The sequence below is a fragment of the Callorhinchus milii genome, unplaced genomic scaffold (genome assembly GCF_018977255.1).
Source record: "Callorhinchus milii isolate IMCB2004 unplaced genomic scaffold, IMCB_Cmil_1.0 Scaffold16, whole genome shotgun sequence".
NCBI classification, from domain to species: domain Eukaryota; kingdom Metazoa; phylum Chordata; class Chondrichthyes; order Chimaeriformes; family Callorhinchidae; genus Callorhinchus; species Callorhinchus milii.
The window spans coordinates 16,777,881-16,789,714 of NW_024704757.1; positions in this window are offsets into that span (position 1 = coordinate 16,777,881).

The following is an 11,834-nucleotide window of genomic DNA, read 5'->3' on the forward strand; positions in this document are numbered from 1 at the left end:
GAGGTAGTAAAGGGCTAATCAAAATAAGGTGAATGTTTGTGATCATAGAGAGGGGTCCCAGGTGCTCAGGATTGATTGGGTAAAAAAGTGTCTTTGGCACATTTGAGGTATAAAAGGGAGGAGGTGGAGATGAACCAGAATTGTTGAGGTTTGGAGTTTTCACTGACACTTGACTCTAACATTACTAATTATGCAAACTCTAAATTTCAGGAACTTGTAAGAGGTTTGGGATAATGTTACTCTATTGGTTACTGCCTCACAACCTGCAAAATTGTGAAGAGAAGGATCGCTCTTTCAGAGTGCACTTAAACATTGTGTAATTCTCACCCAGAGATAAGATACTGTGACAAGGTGTGGAGTCAGTGTCTGTTGAGGTTGGTTCAGGGCAGTTGTGGAGTTAATCCATGTCAGAATTGTTTATTAATGCATTTTATCCTGAGATTGGTTCAGTGTTGAGTTGTTTTGTGTCTGGGCAGGTTCAGTGTAGATCATGAATTGGTTAGTGTTGAGACTGGTTCAATGTAGGTAAAGGGCCTTTTAGTTTATAGCTGAGTCTAACTTAGACGTGTTGCACTACATTGGACTCTATGGAAAGTGAAAATTCCTGGAAAGCTTAGGGTGACAACTGAAGCTCATGCCCTATTTCTCTTTCTCTAGCTTCTTGAGACTCGTGGAGAATAAGTAAGGCAAGTCTGTGCTAGTGGGAACCCTGTGATGATGGCAAAGATTGTATCTCTTTCTCTCTTGCACTCTTCCACACTCCAGAGGTTTGGTAACATTATGTGGACTTCATGCAGGATGTCTGACATCCAACCACATATGAGCCAAACTCTGGTTCACACTGGAGGTTGAGACTAGAAGTTGTTAGTATCAAAGACTGGGGTTTGAGAGGGACAAGATGGGGAGATGTTGCTGAGTTAACATGGTGAGGTGATAGTTTGGGTTGAGGGTAGAATTAATTGGTACAGATTGTATAAATCGCAGAGGTTGAAGTCCAACACTGTAGTTGGTGTAAGGTTTGATTTGATAACTTCTATTACAAGAGTTTGATCTGAGATCAGAGAATTTGTGTGTCGTTGGGTAATATAGTCTTTGTGTGAAGTTTAGTTTATTGAGCCAGTGTCTGTCAAGGTTGGTTGGGTTTACTGGCTGAGAGTTGGTTTGTGTCGGAGTATCAGTTTGTGTGCAAGTTGGTTCAGGACAGGTGTAGATTCAGTGACTGTGTCGAGGCCGGTCAAGTGCAGTTGTTGAGGTTTAGAGTCTTTCAGGCCTGGCTCAGTGCAGTTGCCTCGGGTCACTCGCTGCCAGGGCTGGGTCGGAGCAGTTTGCACGGCTGGTTTACTAGTGACCGGCAATGTGTAGCTGCCGAGAGTCAGTCACTGCCGGGTCTGGGTCAGTGTGGCTGCCACGAGTCAGGTTCTGTTCAGACTGGTTTAGTGTTGTTGAGAGTTGTATTTGTCAGGGTGAGTTCAGTCCAGTTGTTGAGAGTTGGTTTTAGTTGAGAGGGTGATTGAGTTAGCTTGTCAGGGCAGGTTCAGTGTAGTTCGAGTCAGTTGGTTACTAGAGTCTTGTAGCTCAGTGGTTAGAGCACCTGCTTTGCAAATGAGAGACCTGAGTTCAATTCCTGGCAGGGTGAAACCTTGGGCAAGTTTCCTTACTCCACACAGAGCCTAATAAAAATCCCTCCAAAAACAATAATAAATTGGTAATTTTCAATCTACAACTGTTTGTGGAACATTGCTGTGTGCAATTGGCTGCCGCGTTCGCCTGCAAATATACAGTCAATTCACTTTACAGTGTGTTCTGTAAAGTGCTTTGGGACGTCCTCCCTACGTGAAAAGCGCTATATCAAATGCAAGGATTATTATTAAAGGTTGTGATAGAAAAACTGTTAGATTGGCGAAAGAGAAATATTCGGATAGAAAGATTGGAATTAAGAGAGAGAAAGTGATAGAGTGTGTTAGAAAGGAGAAAGATTGTGATAGAAAGAGAGAGAATAATAGAGAGAAGCAGAAAAATTGCGCTAAAGAAGAAATATGAGAGAGAAGAGGAAAATTGGGCGAGAGTGTGTCAGGAATAGAGAGGAGAAAGATTGCAACAGAGACAAAGTGTGACAGGAGAAATATTCTGATTGAGAGAGTGTGACAGAGACGGAAAAGGTTGTGATAGAGAGGAGAAAGATTGCAATAGTGAGAAAGTGTGATGGAAAGAGAACGATTCTGAAAGAGAGAAAGTGTGTTAGAAAGAATGAGAAATATTGTGATAAAGAAGTAATGTGAGAGGAGAAAATTGAGCGAGAGAAGGACAATGATAGAGAGAGAAAGTGTGTTAGAATAGAAAGAGAAAGTATGATAGAGGAGAAAGATTGCAATAGAAAGTGATAGAGGAGAAAGATTGCAATACATAAAAAGTGTGATAGAAAGTAATATTGCGATAGAAAGTGTGATAGAGGGTAAAGATTTTGATAGAAAGAGCGATAGAGAGGAGAGAAAGTGTGATAGGGAAGAGAAAGTTTGGAATAGAGAGGGAAAGTGATAGAGAGAAAGTGTGTTAGAAAGATTGGAATAGAGGGAGTGATAAAGAGGAGAAAGATTCTAATATACAGAGGCAAAGTACAATAGTGAGAAAGTGTGAGGGAGAGGAAGTGTGTTAGAAAGGAGAAAGATTGGAATAGAGGAGAAAGATTGCAATATAAAGTGTGAAAGAGGGAAAAAGTTGTAACAGAGGAGAAATATTCTGATAGAAAGAGTGGGCAAAGATTGCAATAGAGAGAGAAAGTGTGATAGAGAAAGATTCCGATAGAGGGAGAAATTGTGTTAGAAAGAAGGAGAGATTTTGTGAAAGAAAGAGAGAAAGTATAATAGTGAAAATCAATGCCACAAGTGACACCAAAACAACATGGTGTCACAGCTCAAATTGGTAGTTCCTATTTCTCACTGAGACTTCATATAGAAATACGAGTATAAGATAGTGACTGGAGGATTGAAATGAGAATTTAGAAGGAACTTCTTCAGACAGAGGGCAGCACTATGCGGAACTCACTCCCGTAAGTAGTAATTGAAGCAGAAAATACAGATTGATTTACATAATATTTAATAATCCTTGCATTTTGATATAGCGCTTTTCGCATCGGGAGGACATCCCAAAGTGCTTCACTGAACACACTGCAAAGTGAATTAACTCTATATTTGTGGGCGAACGCGGCAGCCAATTGCGCACAGCTATGTCCCACAAACAGTTGTGGATTGAAAATGACCAATTTATTATTTTTGGTTTTGGAGGAATTATTATTAGGCCTGTGTGGGTAAGGAAACTTGCCCAAGGTTTCGCCCTGCCAGGAATTGAACTCGGGTCTCCCTTGCAAAGCGAGTGCTCTAACCACTGAGCTACAGGACTCCCACCTGAGCTGCAGGACTGATACTTGCCACAAGTGACACCAATACAACATGGTGTCACAGCTCAAATTGGTAGTTCCTATTTCTCACTGAGACTTCACATAAATACGAGTATAAGATAGTGACTGGAGAATTTAGAAGGAACTTCTTCAGACAGAGGGCAGCACTATGCGGAACTCACTCCCGTAAGTAGTAATTGAAGCAGATAATACAGATAGATTTACATAATATTAATAATCCTTGCATTTTGATATAGCGCTTTCACATCGGGGGACGTCCCAAAGCGCTTCACAGAACACACTGCAAAGTGAATTAACTCTATATTTGTGGGCGAACGCGGCAGCCAATTGCACACAGCTATGTCCCACAAACAGTTGTGGATTGAAAATGACCAATTTATTATTGTTTTTGGTTTTGGAGGAATTATTATTACGCACTGTGTGGGGTAAGGAAACTTGCCCAAGGTTTCGCCCTGCCAGGAATTGAACTCGGGTCTCCCTCTTGCAAAGCGAGTGCTCTAACCACTGAACTACAGGACTCCCCACCTGAGCTGCAGGACTGATAACTTTGCCACAAGTGACACCAATACAACATGGTGTCACAGCTCAAATTGGTAGTTCCTATTTCTGACTGAGACTTCACATAGAAATACGAGTATAAGATAGTGACTGGAGGAATGAAATGAGAATTTAGAAGGAACTTCTTCAGACAGAGGGCAGCACTATGCGGAACTCACTCCCATAAGTAGTAATTGAAGCAGATAATACAGATAGATTTACATAATATTTAATAATCCTTGCATTTTGATATAGCGCTTTTCACATCGGGGGACGTCCCAAAGCGCTTCACAGAACACACTGCAAAGTGAATTAACTCTATATTTGTGGGCGAACGCGGCAGCCAATTGCGCACAGCTATGTCCCACAAACAGTCGTGGATTGAAAATGACCAATTTATTATTATTTTTGGTTTTGGAGGAATTATTATTAGGCACTGTGTGGGGTAAGGAAACTTGCCCAAGGTTTCGCCCTGCCAGGAATTGAACTCGGGTCTCCCTCTTGCAAAGCGAGTGCTCTAACCACTGAGCTACAGGACTCCCCACCTGAGCTGCAGGACTGATAACTTTGCCACAAGTGACACCAATACAACATGGTGTCACAGCTCAAATTGGTAGTTCCTATTTCTCACTGAGACTTCACATAGAAATACGAGTATAAGATAGTGACTGGAGGATTGAAATGAGAATTTAGAAGGAACTTCTTCAGACAGAGGGCAGCACTATGCGGAACTCACTCCCGTAAGTAGTAATTGAAGCAGATAATACAGATTGATTTACATAATATTTAATAATCCTTGCATTTTGATATAGCGCTTTTCACATCGGGAGGACGTCCCAAAGCGCTTCACAGAACACACTGCAAAGTGAATTAACTCTATATTTGTGGGCGAACGCGGCAGCCAATTGCGCACAGCTATGTCCCACAAACAGTCGTGGATTGAAAATGACCAATTTATTATTATTTTTGGTTTTGGAGGAATTATTATTAGGCGTGTGGGGTAAGGAAACTTGCCCAAGGTTTCGCCCTGCCAGGAATTGAACTCGGGTCTCCCTCTTGCAAAGCGAGTGCTCTAACCACTGAGCTACAGGACTCCCCACCTGAGCTGCAGGACTGATAACTTTGCCACAAGTGACACCAATACAACATGGTGTCACAGCTCAAATTGGTAGTTCCTATTTCTCACTGAGACTTCACATTGAAATACGAGTATAAGATAGTGACTGGAGGATTGAATGAGAATTTAGAAGGAACTTCTTCAGACAGAGGGCAGCACTATGCGGAACTCTCTCCCGTAAGTAGTAATTGAAGCAGATAATACAGATAGATTTACATAATATTTAATAATCCTTGCATTTTGATATAGCGCTTTTCACATCGGGGGACGTCCCAAAGCGCTTCACAGAACACACTGCAAAGTGAATTAACTCTATATTTGTGGGCGAACGCGGCAGCCAATTGCGCACAGCTATGTCCCACAAACAGTTGTGGATTGAAAATGACCAATTTATTATTGTTTTTGGTTTTGGAGGAATTATTATTAGGCACTGTGTGGGGTAAGGAAACTTGCCCAAGGTTTCGCCCTGCCAGGAATTGAACTCGGGTCTCCCTCTTGCAAAGCGAGTGCTCTAACCACTGAGCTACAGGACTCCCCACCTGAGCTGCAGGACTGATTACTTTGCCACAAGTGACACCAATACAACATGGTGTCACAGCTCAAATTGGTAGTTCCTATTTCTCACTGAGACTTCACATAGAAATACGAGTATAAGATAGTGACTGGAGGATTGAAATGAGAATTTAGAAGGAACTTCTTCAGACAGAGGGCAGCACTATGCGGAACTCTCTCCCGTAAGTAGTAATTGAAGCAGATAATACAGATAGATTTACATAATATTTAATAATCCTTGCATTTTGATATAGCGCTTTTCACATCGGGAGGACGTCCCAAAGCGCTTCACAGAACACACTGCAAAGTGAATTAACTCTATATTTGTGGGCGAACGCGGCAGCCAATTGCGCACAGCTATGTCCCACAAACAGTCGTGGATTGAAAATGACCAATTTATTATTGTTTTTGGTTTTGGAGGAATTATTATTAGGCTCTGTGTGGGGTAAGGAAACTTGCCCAAGGTTTCACCCTGCCAGGAATTGAACTCGGGTCTCCCTCTTGCAAAGCGAGTGCTCTAACCACTGAGCTACAGGACTCCCCACCTGAGCTGCAGGACTGATAACTTTGCCACAAGTGACACCAATACAACATGGTGTCACAGCTCAAATTGGTAGTTCCTATTTCTCACTGAGACTTCACATAGAAATACGAGTATAAGATAGTGACTGGAGGAATGAAATGAGAATTTAGAAGGAACTTCTTCAGACAGAGGGCAGCACTATGCGGAACTCACTCCCGTAAGTAGTAATTGAAGCAGATAATACAGATAGATTTACATAATATTTAATAATCCTTGCATTTTGATATAGCGCTTTTCACATCGGGAGGACGTCCCAAAGCGCTTCACAGAACACACTGCAAAGTGAATTAACTGTATATTTGTGGGCGAACGCGGCAGCCAATTGCGCACAGCTATGTCCCACAAACAGTCGTGGATTGAAAATGACCAATTTATTATTATTGGTTTTGGAGGAATTATTAGGCATGTGGGGTAAGGAAACTTGCCCAAGGTTTCGCCCTGCCTGGAATTGAACTCAGGTCTCCAGTTTGCAAAGCGAGTGCTCTAACCACTGAGCTACAGGACTCCCCCCTGAGCTGCAGGAATGATTACAAAGCCACAAGTGACACCAATACAACATGGTGTCACAGATCAAATAGGTAGTTCCTATTTCTCACTGAGACTTCACATAGAAATACGAGTATAAGATAGTGACTGGAGGATTGAAATGAGAATTTAGAAGGAACTTCTTCAGACAGAGGGCAGCACTATGCGGAACTCACTCCCGTAAGTAGTAATTGAAGCAGATAATACAGATAGATTTACATAATAATAATAATCCTTGCATTTTGATATAGCGCTTTTCACATCGGGGGACGTCCCAAAGCGCTTCACAGAACACACTGCAAAGTGAATTAACTGTATATTTGTGGGCGAACGCGGCAGCCAATTGCGCACAGCAATGTCCCACAAACAGTCGTAGATTAAAAATGACCAATTTATTATTGTTTGTTTTGGAGGGATTATTAGCCCCTGCAGCTCGGAGGCCCCTGAATAATAATAATCCTTGCGTTTGATATTGCACTTTTCACGTCGGGAGGAGTCCCAAAGCACTTCACAGAACACACAATAAAGTGAATTTGACTGTATATTTGTGGGCAAACGCGGCAGCCAATTGCGCACAGCAATGTCCCACAAACAGTTGTAGATTGAAAATCACCAATTTATTATTGTTTTGGAGGGATTATTAACCCCTAGTGTTTACATTCATTACTTTACAGCATTCACTTTCCTAGAATTTCCTATTGAATGCTTCAGAGACACTATCAAACATACCATCAAATCAGATCACAAGCACTAATAGGTGTGAGAGAGAAGGAGAAAGATTGCAATAGAGAGAAAGTGTGATAGAGAGGAGAAAGTCCTGTAGCTCAGTGGTTAGAGCATTCACTTTGCAAGTGAGAGACCTGAGTTCAATTCCAGGCAGAGGGCGAAACCTTGGGCAAGTTTCCTTACTCCACACAGAGCCTAATAATAATCCTCCAAAACCAAAAACAATAATAAATTGGTCATTTTCAATCTACAACTGTTTGTGGGACATTGCTGTGTGCAATTGGCTGCCGCGTTCGCCCACAAATATACAGTCAATTCACTTTACAGTGTGTTCTGTGAAGCGCTTTGGGATGTCCTCCCGACGTGAAAAGCGCTATATCAAATGCAAGGATCATTGGATTCTCCCAATCTTTCTAACACACTTGATCGCATTCTTTCTCCTCTCTATTGTAATCTTTCTAACACAATTTTTCTCCTCTCTATCATACTTCGTCTCTCTATCACACTTTCTCTCTAACACAATTTTTCTCCTTCTCTCAATCAGTTTCTCTCTATTGCAATCTTTCTCTTCTCTACTCTTTCTATCAGAATCTTTCTCCTTCTTTCTAATTCGCTTTCTCTCTCTATCACACTTTCACTGTCTGATGTACTCTTTCTCCTTCTCTCCATCATACTTCGTCTCTCTCTATTACAAACGTTGCCCTCTCTCTCACTCCTATCAGAATCTTTCACCTTCTCTCTATTACAACCTTTTCGGTCTCTGTCGCACTTTCTGTGTATCACAATATTTCTCCTTCTCGCCATCGCAATGTTTCTCCTTCTTTCTAACACACTTTCTCTCTATCACACTTGCTCTCTCTATTACAACCTTTTCGCTCTCTATCGCAATCTTTCTCCTTCTGTCTTTCACTTTCTCTCCCTGCATTCCAGTCTTTCTCCTTCTTTCTAACACACTTTCTCTCTATCAGAATCTTTCTCCTCTACCACACTTTTTCTGTTACAATCTTTCTTTCTCTCTATCGCAATCTTTCTCCTCTCTATTGCGATCATTCTTCTCTCTATCAGAATCTTTGTCCTCTATTACAATCTTTTCCCTCTCTACCGCACATTCTCTCTATCGCATTCTTTCTCCTTCTTTCTAACACACGTTCTCTCCCTCTCACACTATCGTACTTTGCCTCTGTATTACAATCTTTCTCTTTATCACTATTGTAATCTTTCTCCTCTATCACAAACTCTCTCTGTTGCAATCTTTTTCCTCTCTATCACACTTTCTCTCTATCAGAATCTTTCTGCTTTTCACGGTCTCTCTATTGCAATCTTTCGCCTCTCTCTCTCTCTATTACCGTCTTTCTCCTCTCTATTCCAATCTTTCTAACACACTTTATCGCATTCTTTCTCCTCTCTATTGTAATCTTTCTCCTCTCTTTCAGTTTGTCTTTTTCTATGACAATCTTTTTCCTTGTTTCTAACACACTTTCTCCTATCAGAATTTCTCTCCATCTCTGTCAAACTTTCTCTCTATTGCAATCTTTATCCTCTCCATCGTACGTTGTCTCTCTATTAAAATCTTTATCCTTCTTTCTAATACACTTTCTCTCTCCATTAGAATCTTTCTCCTCTCTATCACACTTTCTCTCTCTATTAAATCTTTGCCCTCTCTATCACTCTGTCTATCAGAATCTTTCTCCTCTCTATTACAACCTTTTCCCTCTCTGTCACACTTTCTTTCTATTGCAATCTTTCTCTCTATTGCAATCTTTCTCCTACTCTATTAGTCTCTCTCTTTTGCAATCTTTCTACTCTCTATCACACTCTCTCTATTGCAATCTTTCTAACACACTTTCTATCGCACTCTTTCTCCTCTCTTATCACTTTCTCTCCATCACACTTTCTATTTTAATCTCTCTCCTCTCTATCACTCTTTCTATCAGAATCTTTCTCCTTCTCTCTATTCCAATTCTTCTAACACACTTTCTCGCTCTATCGTTCTCCTGTCGCCCAAATTTCCTCCCCTCCCTCACATTTCTTCTTTACCGCAATTTATCTGCTTCTCTCCATTGTACTTTCTCTCTCTCTCTCTATAACAATATTTCTCCTTCTTTCTAACACACTTTCTCTCTCCATTACAATCTTTGCCCTCTCTATCACTCTTTATATCAGAGTATTTCTCCTCTCTATGACAAGCTTTTCCGTCTCTGACACTTTCTCTCTTACAATTTTTCTTCTCTCTATTACACTTTCTCTCTTGTGCAATATTTCTCCTTTTCTCTATCACAATCATTCTCCCTTCTGTCACACTTTCACTCTCTAATGCAATCTTTCTCCTTCTCTCCATCATACTTTGTCTCTCTCTATTACAAAGGTTGTCCTCTCTCTATCAGAACCTCTCTATCACAACCTTTCCCTCTCAATCACACTTTCTCGCTATCAGAATCTTTCTCCTTCTCTTTCACACTTTCTCTCTCTATTCCAATCTTTCTCCTTCTTTCTAACACACATTCTCTCCCTCTCACACTTTCTCACTATCGTTCTTTGCCTCTGTATATTACAGTCTTTCTCCTCTTTATCACACATTCTCTCTATCGCAATCTTTCTCTTTATCACTGTTGCAATCTTTCTCCTCTCTATCACACTCTCTGTTGCAATCTTTCTCCTCTCTATCACGCTTTCTCACTATCACAATCTTTCTTCTCTTTCACACTTTTCCTCTCTATTCAAAACTTTCTCTTCTGTCACACGTTCTCTCTATTTTCATCTCTCTCTATCACTTTCTATCAGAATCTTTCTTCTCTCTATCAGAATCTCTCCTAACCACTCTCTCTGTTCCAATCTTTCAAACACTTTCTCTCTGTCGTATTCTTTCTCCTCTCTATCACACTTTCACTCTCTAATGCAATGTTTCACCTTCTCTCCATCATACTTTGTCTCTCTCTATTACAAACGTTGCCCTCTCTCTCACTTCTATCAGAATCTTTCACCTCTCTATTACAACCTTTTCCCTCTCTATCACATTTTCTTTCTCACTATTGCAATCTTTCTCCTCTCTATCACACTCTCTATTGCATTCTTTCTCCTTCTCTATCGCACTTTCTCTCTATTTTAATCTCTCTCCTCTCTATCACTCTTTCTATCAGAAACTTTCTTTCTATCACACTTTCTCTCTATTGCAATCTTTCTCCTTATAATAATCCCTCCAAAACCAAAAACAATAATAAATTGGTCATTTTCAATCCATGACTGTTTGTGGGACATTGCTGTGCGCAATTGGCTGCCGCGTTCGCCCACAAATGTACAGTCAATTCACTTTACAGTGTGTTCTGTGAAGCGCTTTGGGACGTCCTCCTGACGTGAAAAGCGCTATATCAAATGCAAGGATTATTGTTATTATTATTCTCTATCACACTTAGTCTCTCTCTATTCCAGTCCTTGTAACACTCCCTCTCTCCATCGCTCTCCTTCTGTTGCCCAATTTTCCTCCTCTCTCTCATTTCTTCTTTATCATAATTTTTCTGCTTCTCTCTATTATACTTTCTCTCTCTCTATCACAATCTTTCTCCTTCTTTCTCTCACACTTTCTGTCTCTGTTACAACATTTTCCGTCTATGTCGCACTTTCTATCAGAATATTTCTCCTCCGTCACACTTTCTCTCTGTTACAGACTTGTCCCTCTCTATCACTCTTTCTATCAGAATCTTTCTCCTCTCTATTACAACCTTTTCCGTCTCTATCACACATTCTCTCTGTTACAAACATTTCCCTCTCACTCTTTCTATCAGCATCTTTCTCCTCTCTGTCACACTTTCTCTTTATCGCAATTGCAATCTTTCTCCTCTCTATCACAGTCTCTATTGCCGTCTTTCTTCTTCTGTATCATACTCTCTATCGCAATCTTTCTCCTCTCTCTCACCGTATTGCAATCTTTCTCCTTCTTTCTAGCACACTTTCTCACTCTATCGTACTTTACCTCTGTATATTACAATCTTTTCCCTCTCTATCACACTTTCTATTGCAATCTTTCTCCCTCTCTAACACACACTCTCTCTATTGCTCTCCTTTCGGGCAATTTTTCTCCTCTCTCAAATTTCTTCTTTATCCAATTTTTCTGCTTCTGTTACACTTTCTCTCTATCACAATCTTTCTCATTCTCTCCATCATACTTTGTCTCTCTCTATTACAAACGTTGCCCTCTCTCACTCCTATCAGAATCTTTCGCCTTCTCTCTATTACAACCTTTTCCATCTCTGTCGCACTTTCTGCATATCACAATAATTCTCCTTTTCGCTATCGCAATGTTTCTCCCTCTTTCTAACACACTTTCTCTCTATCACACTTGCTCTATTACAAGTTTTTCCCTTTCTTTCACACTTTCTCTCTCT